The following is a 19,123-nucleotide window of genomic DNA, read 5'->3' as shown; positions in this document are numbered from 1 at the left end:
GTGGGAAATGTATCTAGAAGTAAAAGGAATCCTTGAACAACAAAACAAAAAAGTAATGCAACCGGGAAATCTAGAACATTTTTTCACCTGGCTTTTCAAAAGGTTCTCTGATATTTCTCGAGACTTACTTTTTGATATCGAACCTCCTGAATCTTGTGAGGGGTGTTTCTGGGACGAGATCTGGGATAAAGTAAGGGATCAAAGAGAAGCTTTCCGTGCATACCTTATAATCAGGGAAGCTCTTGAGGAGCATTTGTATTGTCCCATTACCCTTAAAGCAAAAGATCATACTTATCCTGTGGCCAAGACCGCGCGGCCGCCGTCCCAGGAGCACATGACTGCAGCCGTGCCGGCAGAGGTGCCTGCACTGGATGCACCTGACCCCCTCGGGAGCGCGCGCCTTATCACGGACCCCATCCGTCTCGGGGTCCCCGGCCACGCGGCCGCGAGTGAGGGAGCGATGCCACAGGCGCCATGGGTGCTGTGGGCCATGAGCAGCCAGGAACCGGGCATCGGCGTGGCAGGCCGCTCTGAGCACACGGCTCGGAGAGCCCTGCAGAGGGAGAAGCGGCGGTTTCCACAGCGACACGAGAAGCCGCGCAGCACTGAGCCGGAACGGGGCCGCTCTCAAAGCAGCGTGGAGTTTGCGGAGTGGAACCACTCACAGGGCACGAGGCCAGCAGTGATGGCAACGCGGGGCCGCACAGAGCCCAGACACGCGCCGGAGCAGCGCCGCTCGGAGAGCGCGGAGCAGCCGCAACGCGGGGGCCCAGCCGAGACGTCGGAGTCGGCGAGGCAGCGGCCACGCGGGACCAGCGTGATAGGAGGAGTTGTAGCCACAAAAGTCACAGGAACTGTGAAATGGTACAATGTAAAAAACAACTATGGATTTATAACATGAGATGATACAGGGGAAGATTTATTCATCCATAGAACTGCCATTAAAAGGAATAACCCTAAAAATTACCTGCAAAGTGTAGGAGATGGGGAAGTTGTACAATTTGATATAGTGCAAGGAAAGAAGGGTTTACAAGCAGCGAATGTTACTGGGCCTGGAGGTATTCCTGTCAAAGGCAGCCGTTATGCACAAAATTATAAACAATATCCATCCCAGCAGCTTCCCTACCCACAGCCTACTTCCCCTTTTACCCTATACCCAATATGAACCCCTTCCTAAGTTTACCCCATCCCCAGTTTATTCCCAAACCCGTTTTTCACCACCCTATACAATTCCATTTCCCTACAATTCCTCTCCGATGCCGAGGGGGGGATGAAAAGGGGGAGGGAAGAAATTAAACTCTCTCCTACCTCAGTTTCCCCACAAAGCATGCCCGGAGAGTTCTGTCTCCCTTCTGTCAGCCTTAAGATGTTCCACAGAATCCGTTTGGACATTTAAAGACTCAGGAGGGTGGCTTGTTTTGTCTTGAAACTGTTCTTGTTATGTTTATCCAGTTGTTTTCATTCTCCTTTTATTAAAATAAAACGGGTGAGGTGTTGGGGTCCCTCCCCTGCCGTGTAGCCCTGGGAGAGGGGCCCTGAGGGCACAGACACGGGGTTTCCCTGCCCCTGCTCAGCCTCGTTCCCATTGGTTGGTTTGTGTTCCCTGCGCGGGCAGAAGGACCCTTGGTCCCGTGACTGGAACAGTTCCTCGGCAGAGCTCCGGACATGTGGCTGGAGAAATAAACATCTCTCTGAAACACCTACCAAGAATCTGTCCATATATATTTCTTTTCTACGGCCTCCTGGTTTAATACACGCGTGTTGCAGTATCCACACTGTAACATAGCATTCTGGATTTGTGGAGTCTTCAAAGAATAACTTCTGAGAGTATATTTTATTCAGGTATGTTTTACAAGATGTAAACACCAGAAATGTCTTTTCAAGGACTGTATAGTCTTGCTAATTAATAATAATGTTCAAAATTACAAGATTTCATCATCTATATATTCTTCTAGCTGATGCTATTGCACTGAGCTCCTAAACTAATTATATGCTGCAAAAAGCTCCTGCAAGCCTTCCCTCTCCCAGTCGTCAGACTGGAAAATAGGTTTTAATAACACGTGTGGGAGTTCAATCTGGGGATGAACAGACCTGAATATTCAAGTGCTCTTGCCATCCACTTCTATATCAAGGCTTCTCAATGTTGAGTGCCTCTTCTGATCATAAAATAACCAGATCCAAAACAATTAGGGCCTTGAAAGCTTTGAATTTTCCTTGGGGACTTCCAGGGAGCCAGTGCAGCTGTCTGAGCAGCAGTGTAATGCTCTCCTGTCACACAGTCCCACTTAAGTGAGCTACCAGGTTCCAAATTAGTTTTGATGTCCAAATGGTGTCATTAAATAGAAGGAGAGATTAAGGCTACATAGGGAATAGGCCAGCCAGAATCTGAAACAGCATTAATCCACAGCTTTTCCAGTTGCAGGTACATCTTTCTGTAAAGTTTTAAAATGCTATGTCAACACTCATCAGGTAAGGTTAAGTGCTAAGCAAAAGTATTTATCATTGTGGGGAGGGGTATATTTTAAAGTGTATGTTCATACCCAAACTGTTCTGATGTGTCATTCATAACACGTCATGCAAGAAACACTATGAACTTTCCTGTACCCCCTATTTGTTGTCAAGTATTTAGTGCCAAAGCATGGCAGACATTGGTTTATGGTGGGTCTCCCTTCAAAATGTGGTTGCAATATTTAAAGAGTAGTGAAATTCTGTACTGTTCTCATATTTTTCTTCCTTTTCTAAGGTATTTGCCCCATAATGGCAGGCCAGGCTAATACAACATGGACTGAATGGATTTTTCATGAAAAATAATTCAGAGTGTGTTCAAAAAGGGATATAGCTTCTCTAATAAATACTGGGATCACTGGGAACTGGGGAAAAGGGGGCAGTTTGCAGGACTCTACGTATGATCCTTTGATGATCTGCTGTAAGCACAGATGGAGGAGGGATCATGGTAGCTTTAAGCAGGAGATGAGAAGTTCCATGGGGGGCTTCTAAGAGTGGAGGGAAAATAGGTCAGGAGAAAACTTGAAGGCAGATCTAGTAGTTGCCCTGCTTAGCAATGTATTTTAAGTAGCTCTTGTACAGCTGGAAGGAACCAGGCTAGATTCTGAGTGATATTCCTCTTGCCTCTCCATAGGATTGTAGCTGTATCTTTCTTTTACCTATGTGCATCCTATGTTAAGCAGAGCATTTCTCTTATTCATTTCCTACTGTAGTAAATGCTGGTAAGTAGGCTGGGCCTGGGTGAGTATATAAGCTTGTTTGATATTTGATGAAACCTGCTTCCTCTCCTGAGGAGGTCGTTGTGCATTGGTGTCCTCTTGCAAAATGTTGGAGCAATGGCTGAAGGAGAGGGTTCCTCTGCACAGGGCTCAGTTCAGCTGGTCTCCTCAGGCTGACCAAGCATCCAGGCTGTCCTGTCTGGTGCTCTAAAGGATATAATGATTTTCACCTGTTGGAGAGATAACCTTCAACTATACGGAATCATTGGGGAAAGCTGGTTTTGACCGTGCCTTTTCTGTAATGTGCCTTGAGTGGTTGAAAACAAAATCTTTCATCAAACAGCTCTTAGTGGAGCAGAAACTGAACCAGTGTGTGCTTTGTGGACCTGATAGAGTCCCAAGCCCCTTCGTGTTACAATAATAGTTATAGCAATCCCAGGAGGAGATAAAATTCTGGCTTTAGTTCCAGAAAAGCATTCTTCCTGCTGTTGATAGGAGAGAGGAAGCAAAGATTAAAAAAAAAAACACCAAAAAAACCCCACAAAACCAAATCAACCAAACAAACCCCCAAAAAACCATAAGGAGGGGACTTACATTTTGTCAAAATACACTAAGATTATAGTACTTTCTGATCCACACATTTTTGGAACAAAAATCCTAAAGAGATGTTGTCATTAGGAAAGCAGAAGTAAGTTCAGAGAGCATCTTGAATATAACCATTGTCCTGAGAGAAACCTTGAGCCATGTTTGAGTCAGAGGAAACAGTGACTGAATTTTGCTGTTTACTTTTTTCAGGTAGGAGTGGCAAACAATTCTCTAATCTCAGAGGGACAAAGGGCACTGAGTTCCACTCTTGGTCACCTTCATATAAAACATAAAATATTTTCATTCTAGAAGCAGAAGATTTTCCTAGTTCATGCTGCTAAAATTGGGTAAAACTTGTTTCCATGCACTTCACAATAAAATCAGGAGGGTGATACCTATTGCCAGCAGACGGGTTATATTTTGCTTTGGAGAGTTCTAGGAAAGTTATCTTAATGCAAAAGCGAGGTTACTAATTTGGGCACATGTTGACTTTTCCCTCTAGGTACTCCTAGGTGTTTTCTCCTTAATTTTAGCATCACTCACACTGCTTAGCAAACATCAAAGAGATTCCATTAGTGTAGAGATACACAGGTCTCTGCCTCTCTCCTTCAGTTTTCAGCCACAGAACACCGTGAGAATATCCCACAGATGAGCAGAAACAGGCAATTAGCAAGGGAAACAAGATGATTCATGCTAGTCTTTTGACCTCAGCAGGATTTCTCTTTCACTCGTGAAACCACTAGCAAATTTAGTCCACTGCCGTTCACCTGCTTTTCCAAAAAAACATGACTCCTTCCATGAGACACTGCCATGGGTCTTGACAGCAATAACTGCCTCTGACCACCCAACCCACAGGTTAGTGCCAGTGTCCAACCTCGGATAAACGTTCTTCTTCTCTCCTCACCAAATTTTCAGCCCAGACACATAATCAGTTCTCAAGGCAGTTGTGACAGAGCTGGAATAAAGGCAGGCAACCAACAGCACATGTGCAGCAGAACATGCTTAGGCCTCTGGCACCACCACAACGAGGCCGCCAAAAGTTGTTGCTGATGCCATTTAGTTGCTGGAAATGAATTTTTCTATGGGCAGCTAGAATTATCAGAACAATCAGTAGAGGGAATAGCTGTCTTTCTGAATAACTGAACCAAAAAATAGGCTTTTGACAGGATTATCATAAGCTCTGGCCAACACCAACAAAAAAAGGATTCCAAACCTAATAAAGCTGTTGTGGGGTCATCAAATGGCTTTATTTGGGATTCTTTACCTTCCCTATTCATTACCTGCCTCTTGGCAGTTCTGAGAATGATGAATCAGGTTGCAAGGAGAAGCCATTATAAATAAGGAGCCATCTCTGGATGCTCCATAAGTGACCCATAAGTGTGTAATCACAGGAGCACATGTGTGGTAAGGAAGGTAAATTGTCTATCTGTCCGACATGAATTGGAGTTGGACACCACGCTTTTGGGTTTAAGTTGTTCTGGCCATCCCTAAAGGGTGGCTAGGGGCTAGAAATAGAGCTAGAGATGAATGTGTGGAAGAGATACTTTTTTTTTTTTTGCAGCAGGTACATGCCATATTGTGGTGGTACCAGCTCCCAAGAGAACAGTTCTTTCATCACTGTACTTCAGGCACTCCCTCAGCAACACCAGCATCCTCTTGCCTTCAGCCCATGTCAGCAGTACAGCCACAGCTGTTCGCAGCCCAAATGACTGCCTTGCCTGGGCTGGTCAACACTCTGCATGTTTCTAGAACTATCTGAGAAGTAACTATGCTAGATCTGTGCCATATACAGGAATTTCAAGAATACAGTATGGTGTGAAGGACATAATATACTGTGAAGGAGCACTCGGGTGTTGAACATGTCTTTATGACAACAGGCTTTCACCATGTAGTAAGGTGGAGTTAAGTCAGAACTCAGCAGCATGTACAGCGTGGTCATGCTGTGAACAGTGAAGAGCTGTTAGAATCTTGAGTCAACTGTGATGGATACTGACATGAAGTACCCTCCAACTGAAAGGAGTGTAGGGAGGTAAAATCCTATAGAAAGTATATTTAGCTTTGCATACATTGTGGCTTGAACCTATTTAGAATTTCATTGATTGGTTGTCTGTATGTGTTGGGGTTTTTTTCTGCTTTCAATTTTTTAGGTTTATCATTTTTCTTCAAATAACACAGGGAAGCTACGTCATGCTGGTGTTGAAAAAGGAAAACACTAATCTTAGAGATTAATATAGAAGAAGATCTCTACAGATACAAAGGGTACCTAAAGGGCTGAGGTAGAAAATGCCTTCTAACCATTGTTGTGTGCTTTGTGCTTGTGTATCTGGCCCTGCTTGAGTCCAGGTGGGTATTGCAACAGGCAGAGGCGAATCTGGTGTCACCACCTGGACTGAACAGCTGATTCAGGGCTTTGACATAAAATGAAACCAGTAAGTTTGATGTAGAATGGAGTAAAATTTCTTTAAAGTTTGTAGCAAAAATTATCTTCAAGTTTAAATTGGGTTTAACAAAGCCACAGCAATTTTTTGTAGACTCAAATCAAAACCATAAGCTGGCCATTTGAAAAAGGAAGGAGGATGAGGTAGGCTCTAACTTTATCCTTCTTTCCCAAGAAAACAGAGTTTATGATAGCATCTTGGTAACATATATGTTTGTATTCTTCCCATTGACCTCATTTCAACTTTGATTTTTCTAGCTATTTTTGTAAAATCAGTTAAGGGATAAAGATATAAAAAAATTTTGTTCCAGCAAATCCTATGCGTATTTATGTCAGGGTAGACAAAGAGCTGTACACAAAGTTTGTGGTCTCCCAAGGAGACAATGTGAATTTAGTCCTACCAGGCACAAGACCCCAAAACAATACAAAAAACAGGCAGAGAAGAGCCAAGTGAAAATAACCCTTGTAAGCTCCACTTACAAAATTTTGATTCTTTCAGAGCATCCAAACACACCTAGCACCAAACAGCAACATCACAGTGTGTTGTTCTTACTAGTTCAAATTTTAACACCAATGTGATTTGTCCAATCTGTGTAATTCTCCATTCTGTATTCCCAACAGTGGAAGAGACTAAGCAGTCCTCAACCATTTGATGCTGTATTAAATTGCATTTCAGTTTGCTTGTACTGACAACAATTAATCTGAAGACCTACCTTTTTTCTTTTCTTCTTTTTTTGAGCTGTGTATTTTGTGTGGTAGGAAGAGGACAGAGCCTTGACTTTAATGTCTTTGCTGCATGAGCTTAGAATAATAGGGCATAGATGACTGAATTGATTCCTGGTTAAACTCAGCTGAAGTAAATTGACTGATTGGGTTTGCAGTCCTGGTTTCTGGCTTCTCTCCCAGCAGCAAAGGAGCAACTTCCATCAAGCACACTGGTGAATGTAGCGATGGCAATGATCCAGAGTGCAACATGACTACAGAGAAGGGAGAGGCAGGCATCTTTCTGTACAGAAAGTCAGCTGTCCTTGATGTGCTTTTAAGCACTCTAGTCATTTGTGATGGTTAGAAAATAAAGCATTTGTGAATTGAAGTTCAGGAAAAGAATTGTGTCTGAAATTTGTCCTTTCTGGGCTCTTCTTCTGTCACCAAAAATAGGTTCTTCCTAAGCAAAGCTTGCAGGTTCTTGATATGTTTTAATGATTATAAATCACAGAAAACAGAATGCTGTCCTCAAAGGCACTGTCTGTCCCTGTTTGAGTGTATATGACCAAATGGATCTTGTCAACTATACCTACTGCATTTTTGAAACATCTTTCCATAGAGCATTTAGAGGGATGCAAACTTTTGACTTTTGGGGATAATGGGAAGACAGTAACTTGTTTTGTTTGTCCAGTTGTTTTCCCAGGGAACTTGTCTGAATATTATTTTACTGTGTTACTGTTTTTTGACCTGCAATTGTCCTAGTATTATGTTTAGGTCTTTCCAAATGACTTAGGAAATTTTGGGTTTGGCATTTTCTTTTTTTTAACCTACTCCTTCTTAGGGCTGTGATCTCACAAACTCTCTGTATGCATGTTTTATTGTCTTTAATTTTGTACAGAGGGATATGGAACACAGTAACGTCAGTGTCAAACCTGGCTGTAGGGCAGGAAAAAGAATTGACTCACTGCCTGAAAGCAGGGAATTGGTAATGATATAAAAAAGCAGTTCTACCAGTGGCTTAAACCTGCTTAAACATTAGTGCTATCAGAAAGATTATTTCTACTGCTATTTGTTCAGATATCTTTGTGAGAAACACCTAATGGCTGCCACAAAAAACCTAAAAAATTGTTTCCAAAAGGGTCACTTTTCAGGCTTTTCTTACTGTGTTTGTGAAGGTGCAAGGGTTACTTCCACTCTCTTTAATTGCACATGTGTGGAAATAGAAGTTAATCAGTCACAGCAGAGTATTTCTTTCCAAGCAACCCAAACTCCCACCCCAGTCACAACATGCTGGCAGCTTCATAGGTACCCATTCAGCTTTTCTTCTCTGGTTTGGCAGCCAGTAGTACCTAATCCAAGCTCTCGCCTTACAGGCCACAGATTCAGTCCTTCCCTCAGGCCACCTTAGGTTCTGCTTTGCCACATGGAAGCTGCTGCCTCACTGTCTCCCATTTGAAGAGAGACAGAAGTTGGGCCCTTCTGTGACAGTACAGCAAGGCAAGAGGCCACCTTCTTTGCCTTTGACAGTGGGAAAGGAGGCCCAATATTCTTCAACAAACCTTGATTTGCTGTTATTTTCTGCAAACCTGTAAAGTGGGCAGTTCTTTGTCAATGTCTGCCACACTGCTTCTGTTCACAGAACACCTTCAGTTTTGCATGACTGTCTTGCATCTTTGTCAGGCTGTATCCTTGTGGCTCTCTGCTGCTTGAAAAGAGGGGAATTTGGGTTTTGTTCACTCAGTGAAAACAGGATTTCCCAAACTCATTCAGCATTGCCGTTGGGTTTGAAATTTTTCCACTTAAGAACAGAGAGTTTGGCATATAACCACCTTATTTTTAGTTGGGTGTCAGTCAAATGGGTCTCTGCTGTTATTCTGTCTCTTTCCTCCCACCTCCTGCCTCTTTTTGTCTGTGGAAAAGATGGGTCAGATGGGAAGGTGTAAGAAATCTTTGTAGGCATGAAAAAAAAAGAACTTTTTGTCCAGGCTGTATATATATAGTGAACTGGGAGAATGTGTGTTATCATTGGGTTTTTTCCCTACTGTGACAATCAATTCAACATAACTGCGAAGGTGAGTATTGCTATACAGATGGCTGTGTATCAACCTACTCTCACAAATGCCATGGGTTAGAAAAACCAAAAATCTCATTAGCTGATACAACAGTAACATGGATACTGTTATTTATTCTATCTGGCAACCCTGAGATAAGGGACTGTGATCCATGGTCTGTGCTGATGACTACCACATCAGCTGGGATGGTGCTGTGGAAGGCAAACTCCTCCAGAGTACTGTATCTGCAAGGAGCCCTGTGAAGGAGGGTCATGGGGCTGAGGTTTTCCTGTTATTGCTACAGGTTCCACAATAGGTCAAAGTTTCACATTTGTTGCCTAAACTGAGCTTAAGTTTTCTCCCAACTCTGTGCAGTATGGGATGGGATTAGGCCTCTTCCCAGAAGCTGTGGGAAGTAATTGTCCTGCTCTCCTCTGCACTGGGGCAGCCTCATCTTGAATCCTTGTGTGCAGTTCTGGGTGCCATGATGGAAGATATAGATCCATTAGAGAGGGTGTAAAGCAGGGTCACGAAGATGGTGAAGGGCCTTGAGGGGAAGCTGTGTGAGGAGTGGCTGAGGTCACTTGGTCAGTTCAGCCTGGAGGAGAGGAGACAGAGGGGAGACCTCACTGCAGTTACAACTTCCTTGTGAGGGGAAGAGGAGGGGCAGGCACTGATCTCTTGTCTGTGGTGACAGTGACAGGACCCGAGGGAATGGCTTGAAATTGTGTCAGGGAAGGTTTAAGTTGGATATCAGGAAAAGGTTCTTCACCCAGAGAAGGTGGTTGGGCCCTGGAAACAGGCTCCCCAGGGAAGTGGTCGCAGCACTGAGCCTGACAGAAGCATTTGGACAAAGCTCTCAGGTACATGCTGTGACTCTTGGGGACATCTTTTGCAGGACCGGGAGCTGGACTTTATGATTCTGATGGGTCCCTCCCAACTGAGGATCCTCTGTGATTCCATGGGGCACGAGCTTATCCTCGGGCAGGACCGTGTGTGCTGGGGCAGAGTGTGCTGGGGCCAGACAGTGTGTGCTGGGACAGTGTGTGCTGGGACAGTGTGTGCTGGGACAGTGTGTGCTGGGGCCGGACAATGTGTGCTGGGACGGTGTGTGCTGGGGCAGTGTGTGCTGGGACAGTGTGTGCTGGGACAGTGTGTGCTGGGGCCGGACGGTGTGTGCTGGGGCAGTGTGTGCTGGGGCAGTGTGTGCTGGGGCCGGACGGTGTGTGCTGGGGCAGTGTGTGCTGGGGCAGTGTGTGCTGGGGCCGGACGGTGTGTGCTGGGGCCGGACAATGTGTGCTGGGACGGTGTGTGCTGGGGCAGTGTGTGCTGGGGCAGTGTGTGCTGGGGCCGGACGGTGTGTGCTGGGACGGTGTGTGCTGGGGCAGTGTGTGCTGGGGCCGGACGGTGTGTGCTGGGACGGTGTGTGCTGGGGCCGGACGGTGTGTGCTGGGGCCGGACGGTGTGTGCTGGGACGGTGTGTGCTGGGGCCGGACGGTGTGTGCTGGGGCCGGACGGTGTGTGCTGGGGCCGGACGGTGTGTGCTGGGGCCGCGGGGCGCGCTGGACCCGGGATCCCCCGAGTACGGGCAGGGGCACAACGCCCGCGAGGGGGCGTCCTACGCCGCGGGAGGGCCGCGCGGAGCGCGGGGACCCGGGGCTGACGGGGGTGGCGCCCGGGGAGGCGGGCCGAGCCGAGCCGAGCCGAGCCGAGCCGAGCCGAGCCGAGCCGAGCCGAGCCGAGCCGAGCCGAGCCGACGGTACGCGGGAAAGCCAAGCCAGGCTGTCGCGTTCTTTTCCCGGCCCTCAGTCGAGGAAGGCACCTGGAAGGGCGGTGGCAGCGCCCAGAGGGGTGCGAGGTAAGGCGGGGGCGGTTGCGATGGGTCAGGGCGGGGCACGCGAGGGTAGGGTCGGTGCCACCGCCTACAAACTTCCCGCCGTGAGTGGGACGCGTTTGCGGCGCGGCAGCTGGCCGCACGCTCTCCGCTGCGCTCGGTCCGAGCGGAGGTGACAGCCCTGCCCAGTTCCTCCCTATCCCGCGGGGACTGCCGTGCGCGGGGGCTCGGCCGGTGCCCGCCCCGCCGGGAGGAGCTCCTGCTCCCGCAGCCGCACTGCCGTGGCGGCCCCGAGCCTCGTCCTTCGGCAGGCGCGGGCGGGGGGCGGAACCTGCCCCTGGTCCCGGCCGGAATGACAGGTGCTGGATGCTGCCTGAGAGGACGGGACGGTGCTAGTGAGCGCGCTTCGCTCCGAGCAGCAGCCGCTGGGCTACAGCCCGCGCGAAGGTGCGCTTTCCCAAGTGCTCCTCTTTCCTTTTATTTTTTGTGGGTTTTTTGTTTGTTTATTTGTTCGTTTCCCTTTCCCTCTCCCCGTCCCGTCTCAGAGGTAGGTCGCTGCGTGCTTCCTCCAGAGCTTCAGGAGCCGGCTCGGTGCTGCGCGGGAACCGCGGGCTGTCTTGGACCTGTTGCCCACGGCGGGTGCCCGACAGCGGGAGGGACGAGCTGGGCCCGGCTGGGCGCAGAGCTCTCGCCGCCTCGCTGCACTGTGCTCTGGCGCAGGGAGGCAAGGTCCGGAGCCCTGCGTGCTGCTCCTGTTGTAACCGTATTGAGCAAAGGGATGGGAGATGCAGCCGGGAGCTTGTCTTCTCAGCAAACGCTGAGACACAGTCTCTTGAAAATGGCAATTTTGCTGCACTTTCTTTAATGCTGTGGGCGAAGTTAGTGTTTCAAGAAACCTGCCGTGCAGCTGATCTGCCAGGTGTTTTAGTTGTGGAAACAGAGGTTCAGGGTGCTGGATTTTACTTTTAGTTTGCAAGGTTACTCAAGGAAAAATGGTTTGTGTTAAACTCCTTGTTCCCTAGTGGAACACAGTGTTTGAAATCCCTGCAAGTCTTTGCAATCACAGTGTGACAGCCTGACAGCTGGCTTCTCAGAGACTGACCCAGGGTTTGTCATGGAGAAATGAGTACTTGCCAGTGCAAGGACTCGAAAGCCCTAGAGGTACCTCCCTGTTGAGTTAAAAGAGAAGAACTGTGGTGCAAGTACAGAGCGGCCCTGGTTAGCAGAGGCTCCTGCAGAGTCCTGCTTGAAGCTGATTGACCCTGCAGATCATCTGTCTTCTGGCAAGACTGCTGCCAGGTGGCATTTGAAGATGTAGAGGCCTTCTTGCTCCCATTTGATGGTCAAATCAGCCTGTTCTGGGGCTGGTTGTGGACAGCTTTCATAAATAAAATATTCTGATTGAATATTTTATTCATGTATGATTATCAAAAGGACAGAGGTGTTTGAGGACCCTTCCCACCCTTGATTAGATTTCAGTAATTTCTTGAATAGGCAGCGGGATTACTTCTATTCTCCAAGCCATCTGTATTTTACACACAGATATAATATGTATTTAATGGGCGATACTTGTGAGACAATCTTCTGGACATACCTAACTTGAAATTTTATGGACTGGTTGCACTGCAGTAGAAAGAGAAGAGCCTGTTTCCCTCTTTTCCACAGCAAAGCATGTTATTCAAGATTTGCAAACTTCTCTGAGTGGACCAATAGTTGTGACAGTTGTGCTTCCCTGCTCCGTGGGACACAGAAAAGAGCATTCCTGGAACACAAAAAAACCCCCACATAACAAAAAACCAAACCACACCAAAAAAAAAAACCAAAAACATCAGAAGGAGGAAACTGTTTTGTTGTGGTTTTTTGTTTGTGTTTTTTTTTGACAGAGAATATGCACATCTGAAAGAGGGGTGTAGGGTAGAAAGAAAGAAAGAAAAGGAGTACAAGGTAGAGTACAGTCAAGCAATACTGAGTTCCAGAAAGTGCTAAAGAGAAAAGGAGGTGGGTGCAGAATAGCATGATGTTGCTTGGCATCCAGCCTCTTGGAATGATGATTTTATACAGTTTGCTGGTGTATTGGTGTAGTAGCTGGTGCTGCTTAGAACGCCTTAGTGAGTGATGTGAGACTTGGGACTGGACCAGATCACTTCAGGTTCTTTGCTGGTGTTTCTCTCCTGAAAAATATTCTTTATTAACTGCCAGCAAAATACTTGGCATTTTTAGGTCCCTGGGGAAAGTACTTGCGCTCTGTAATAGAAACAGAGAGAAGCAGAGAGGTCTAAGTGCCCTGGGAACAAGGATCACAGAGTCATTTGGAATAGCAGTTGTTTAAAAATGTTACAGGAAAAACCAGTACATGGTACTGGTCTTTGTTTTATATTTAGTCTTTATCAGTCATTAGGTAAACTGAGATTTCAGATGGAATATTTTTTAGTCAAAACACAATGTTATTTTCATTCTTCTGTTTTAGGGTATTATCTCAGGATTAGATGCTTCAGTAGTACCTTTGACAGATAGATGAGTATCTTGTGAGCCTCTTCTGAGCCAGGGACTTAGGCAAGGACTGTCCAGATAAGATAGACAGAGAAACCTAAAATGAGTAAAATATAACTGGAATTTTAAACTATGTACTCTAGAAGTAGATTTATTTCCAGAGAAATTTACACCATACTTTCCACTAAAGTGTTCTGGTGATGGGTAATTAGTATATTAGTATATTAAAGGAGAAATACTTACAATGAACTACAGGTATGGCTGAAGATCAGTTAATCAGTTATGCACAGAGTAACTGAGAGGTTCTTTTAAAGGCATTTGGACCAGACAAGGAAAGCAGAGGAGGTTTTGGTCACTGTTCTTGTTACCCAGTCTTGCTGCCACTGATGTCATGAAGATTTTTGCCTTTTCTTTTATACCCCTGTTATACCTTTTTACAACTTCTGTATTCCTAGTGCTTTTTGCCTACATTCTTGGACTTGTTTGTCAAACTGAGAGACTAAGCATTTTAGAAGCTTCGTAGCCAGGGATCAGTGTGCCCCAGACCCCAAGGTCCTCTCCAGAACACATTCTGTAAACCAAGATAGAACCATCCAGGGGAAGGTTCCTTAGAGAAGGGGGCTCACTTGAGCCTCTCATTGGGGAATCTTTGATAGATATGCTAATTAGTAAAACCTATAATGTTATACCTGATCTTTTGGGGTGGGCATTTCGGTAGGGTGCATTTTGATGCACATGACCTGGACGTGTGCACCTGAGGATCCTTAAAATAAATACCAAGGTAAAATCCCTTTTCCCCTTCTAACCATGTATGACTCTTGATTTTAAGACCAGGAAAAGGCATCACCACACTCCCCTTTCTCTTTTGTGCTGGTTCTCAAATGCAATGGGTGTTCTTCCCTGATTTTAAATCTTTACCTTTGAACAAAAGTATGGATTTAACTTGTTTAGGTATTTTGGATAATTTTCTGTTGGTCTGATGGGCTCAGGAAAAGATTCAAAAAGTATTCAAGCAGGACAAGGATGTGAGATTGGAAAGAGGGAAAGGGAGGAAGAAAGGATGTAAAACTGGATCATCCTGTCTTGTGTACCATCAGTGTTGTTTGATTTACCCTGGAAAGATAAAAGGGGACTTAGGCTAATCAATTAGCTTAATGGGAACACACTTTTTAAGAGCAGGGGGCTCTTTGGCCAAGAGTTTGTAAGACCTGTTTGATCTAGGAAATCTGTTGACAGTTTTAATTTAAGACATGTGCCGCTTCTGCTGTTGAGGGCATTTGCTTACCACACCAATACAATCAAATAAAAAAATATTTTTGATTTTTGATTTTTTATTCTGAAGATTCCACATATCCTTATGCTGACAGAAATGCAGGTTTTTAATCCAGAAAGACTTTAGTAAATTCTGTGGATAGTATCATGCAATATATCCAGGTGCTTGGTAGTAGATGACCACTTCCATCTTAAAAATAACTCTCTTTCCACTGTAGTGAACAATAGTCTTGGATTTTTGTTTTTGTGATTTAGTACTTACTACCATTGGGGCATACAAAAACCAAAAAAAATATGCAGCTCTAAAGTTTTAAAGCAAATTCTAGCAGATAGATGAGTGCAGTCTCTGAACCAGTGACTGGAGAGGGTGATGAACAGGTGTTTAAAGCAGCTTCATGAGCCCTGATACCAGGCCTTGACTGGGTGGTACTTCCAGTGTGCTGAAACTGGAAAAGTGTGACTGGGTGCTGATTTCCTGCCCTTTGGTAATTCATTCCTTACTTCAGCTCTTCATCTTGGGAGAATTGCAATTTATCTTTTCCAGCTCACAACTATCTGTATTTCAAAGTAGTACAGCCTTTCACTGATCAGTACAATATGGTACAAATGTTAGCAGTGATCGTTTCAGGTGGTGCTTCCCTACAGAATATGAACTTTCACTTTTTCTGCTTTTAGCCAGGAGAAAAATCAAGAGGATCTTGAAATGTAGTCAATTGGTTTTTTCTTAAAAGAAATTAAGTGGCTGTGAAATTGTTACTAATTCTAAGAATGATAGAATACTATTTTCACTTTCCCATTTTAGTGTCTTTCTCCCAGCCCGCCCCCTTTTGTTCTTATACCCACTGGCATGGTATTAGAGTGCTTGATTAAGGTAGACATTGAAGTGATGTCTATTCACAGGGATATCAAAGCCAATACACTAAAAAAACCTGAACAAACAGATGTGGTTTTGTTTCTTTTGGTCTCCAGTTACAGCAGTCATAAAAAGTTACAAAAAAGTTTAATCGTAAGAGTTATGTGTAAAACAGTAGTCTAGAATTTTTCATAGAAACATTCAGTACTTAATTTTTAAGTACTCATGTAAGGAAAAAAAGTCAAGACTTAGTTATTTGACTTCAAATAGTAGAAGACCATATTCAGTTTCAGAAAATGCAACTCTTTCCACAGGAGTAGAAAGTTGCGTATTGGTTTGTCATGGAGGGTTAAGACTGAATTCCAGGTAAGAAATGTGAAAAAAGTATTGGTTACAGTTATTCTTTTTTCTTCCATAAGACACAGTTAACTTTAACTTGTAAAAGCACAGGTTTTTTACAGAGAGCTAGCATAGGCAGTTCTTAAACAACTGTGTTCCCTATAAATGCTTAGCTGATATCAGTTAGGTAAGCTTACCTGGATACCCCAAATTTGCATCTAATGAGGTCTCTATTTCCCCCTTTCAAAAAAACCCAACTAGCCTGCATTTTGGGAGTGTGAGTCACAACTGACAATAGGGAATTCATGAGTTAATAGGCATTATCTATTTTATATTGATGGAAGTACCTTCCCAGAAGAACAGATGAAGGAAGTGGATGTTTCCACACTGTCCAAGGATGGGCTTTTTTTAGGTCATGGTGCTGTCATTACCTAACTAAAACGTGCTTTGATCCCATGAAGAACTGATAGAATCCAGTTGGAATCCAGTAGACTCTGCAAGGTTGTTACCAGTGGTATCTGCTGAAGCTTCTGCTGACTCCTGACATTTTAGAGACTGGAATCCAAGTGCAGAACAGAGCACAGAAAGCACAATATAAATATAGGTACACTGATACAACCTTACATCATCTTGCCTGATACATTATGCATAGGGAAACCTCAAGGTCATGGGCTTCAGTTCGTCAACTTCCTTGAGTTTAGTATCCAAAGTTGGTTTATGTTAATTCCCCACAGTAACCACGCATTAAAAGCAGCAATTAAAAAAAAAATCAGAATTAAATGTACTTGAACGTATTTTGCAGACATCAAACCTCACTCAAGTGTCAACATAGTTGCCAAGTGTTTAAATTAATAAAAGAGACTGATTATTGAAGTTGGGAACATTATCTATGTGCCAAACTGATCTTATGTTCCCTATACAACCAGTTAAGAACTAAGCTCTTCTGTTGGTGATTGAAAGCAGAATTATATTCAGGAGTCTGAAACCCATTCTTTTCTCCCTGACTCTGTAAAGCAGGAGCATGTGAGAGGAAAGTGGGTGGGCCTGATCTCCCTAGCCCAGTGTCTAATTTGGGTGCCTAAAATTAGGCAGTTGTAAATACCCTGTTGTTGCATTCCTGGAATAAGGAATTATACCATTCCATTACAATAGCTGCATGCAGAATAAGTTTCCCTTTCTTTTTTTCCACCCAAAGTCGGGAGGGATTTTAAGATACATATTTGATTTGAATAAAGGAAAGGAAGGCAACCCGAGTTACAGTCCAGCCCTCAAACTTCTTAGCAAAATGTTGACATTCTGTCCTCAGGTAACGGTAACAGTACATTGGAATTTTTTGTCAAAATAGTCCCTTTTTCTTCCCCAGTTCCAGAAGGCACAGAAATATATTAACTCTTTTCTTCTTACATTCCAATTGGACACATTCCATTTATGATAAAAATATATAAGGAATGAGATATGCTTGAAGATGAGGTGGAAAAAATCCATGTCAGAAGTCATCCAGTTTTCTAATATATATAGGGAGTGGTACAGAGATCATAGGGTATTCAAGGTGTCTTGAGTAACAGTTAAACTGATGAAGATGGTAACTTGTACTGCTTGGTTCTGCCTGCATGAAGGAAAGAAAGATGGGAGAGGAATGGAAGAAATTTGTTAATATCTGTGTTCATACAGTAGTTCTTTTAAAATTAATTTTGTCTGCTTATGAACTTGAAGCACATTGAATGTGTACATATTTTACATAGTGTTGTGAATCATGTCCTGAAAATCTATGCTGTAGTTATTCAATATGCTGTATAGAAAGCTGTATATAAATCTATCTATATATCTCATATATATAAAAATATATATTTCTTATTATATATAAATATAATAATATCTCCATATAAATATATTTGGAGAAATAGAAATATATCTCCATAGGCTATGAAGACAATTATACTTGTAAAATAAGAATCAAAGCTGGTAATTGACTTTTCTTGTTTGGGAGGACTACCTATCATTATTTTTTTAGTTTAAAGATGTCTTGGTCATCTTAAATTCTCATCTGTTTTGCAATTTAGGATCTTCATGGTGTACAAGACTACAGGAAGGTCTGTCTGCTTTATGCATGTCTGCATCGTGTACTTTTTTCCTGAACTAGTGAAATAATGCAAAAATAAAATCTATGCAGTGTCCACATGTAGATTTTTCAGGTTGCAAAACAACTGTTATATTATGTGTAAAGACCACAAAACCTTTTTTTATAGTGCAAAGAGACAATACAGGAGCAATATCCACTTGTATTCTTAAAGAGCTTGTCTACGACAGAAGCAATGATACCAAGTACCCTTTCATTTGAGTACTCTGCAGGTTTAACTTAGAGTACAAGTTTGAAAACAAGCCCCAGCTATCAATTTGAAAATTATTAAAATGTGGAAATGAAAAACCTATCAAGAAGGGGGAAATTATTGTATTATTAAAAAGAAACAAAACAGAAGATTTTACCTCTTTATGTAGTTTTTTTTTTCAAAAGACTGTCAAAAATTATAATACATGTTCTCAATTCCATTTGAACTGCTTCCCAGGAACAATGGCTGTATTGCTTATCTTTTAGGAAATTGGTGATTCTTTGAAAGTACTTTTTTATGCTGTATGTAGAGCTTTTTAGGATCCATGTTTGAAAAGTGTTTCTTGCCTTTGATTGCTCTTCTGACATACATGTTTCCAGTTCTTCAATTTGATGATGAATTCCATTCTGGAATTTCTCAATCTTGCTTGTATTCCAAGCATCAACACGAGGATTTTTGCTAAATAGTTGGAAGATCTGTTGAAGGAACTCATAGATGATCCTTATAATGTTCTTCTGTGTGACCCTGGTAATCTCCATGGAGAATCTGAAATCAGTTGTTTCGCTGAGGCATTGCTGAGGAAAATAACCACCCATTTTCCACAGAAAGTTCATTATATGGTAGTTCACTTTGGTTCCTTGGAAAAGACAAACTGAACATGAGATTTTGATGTACAATGCCAGTATAATGCAAATTTGCACTAAACTTCTCTGAGCCATGATGGTCATCCTGATGAAGCAGTCAGCACTATTGTCCTTTCCTTTTTGCAGATCTGTCAGCTTGCAGTTTCTTGGTTGTCTTGTCTTGCTCACATGCTTCTCTTTCACATCTCTGAATTTATTTTATCTGTATGACCTGCTGGGTATTACTCACTGTGTAGGAATTGCTCTTTCTATCAACTATGGTCCTGCCAAGGTTTTCAGTTTCACACAGTTGCAAAGGTTTTGCTCATTTCTGCTTTGACTCTGTTTAATTGAAAAATGAGTAAATCAGTCAATCTAGTGAT

General features: G+C 43.6%; 1 protein-coding gene across 2 annotated transcripts in view; it reads left to right on the top strand.

Annotated features, from left to right (window-relative positions):
• Window positions 1-10,710: 10,710 nt before the first annotated feature.
• The window catches only part of LOC125320497 (MOB kinase activator 3B-like), a 40,123-nt gene continuing 31,710 nt past the window's right edge, over window positions 10,711-19,123 (top strand). The window contains exon 1 of one of the 2 annotated variants that reach the window (XM_048292876.1): window positions 10,711-10,860. The gene's annotated coding sequence lies outside the window, so the exon portion shown is untranslated. Of the gene's footprint in view, window positions 10,861-10,959; window positions 11,284-19,123 lie in introns of those variants that run through there. The other variant, XM_048292877.1, reaches the window with a different exon arrangement.

Source organism: Corvus hawaiiensis, chromosome Z, assembly GCF_020740725.1.
Source record: "Corvus hawaiiensis isolate bCorHaw1 chromosome Z, bCorHaw1.pri.cur, whole genome shotgun sequence".
NCBI classification, from domain to species: Eukaryota; Metazoa; Chordata; class Aves; order Passeriformes; family Corvidae; genus Corvus; species Corvus hawaiiensis.
The sequence above is the reverse complement of the archived record's forward strand: the minus strand, read 5'-3'. Positions and strand labels throughout refer to the sequence as shown.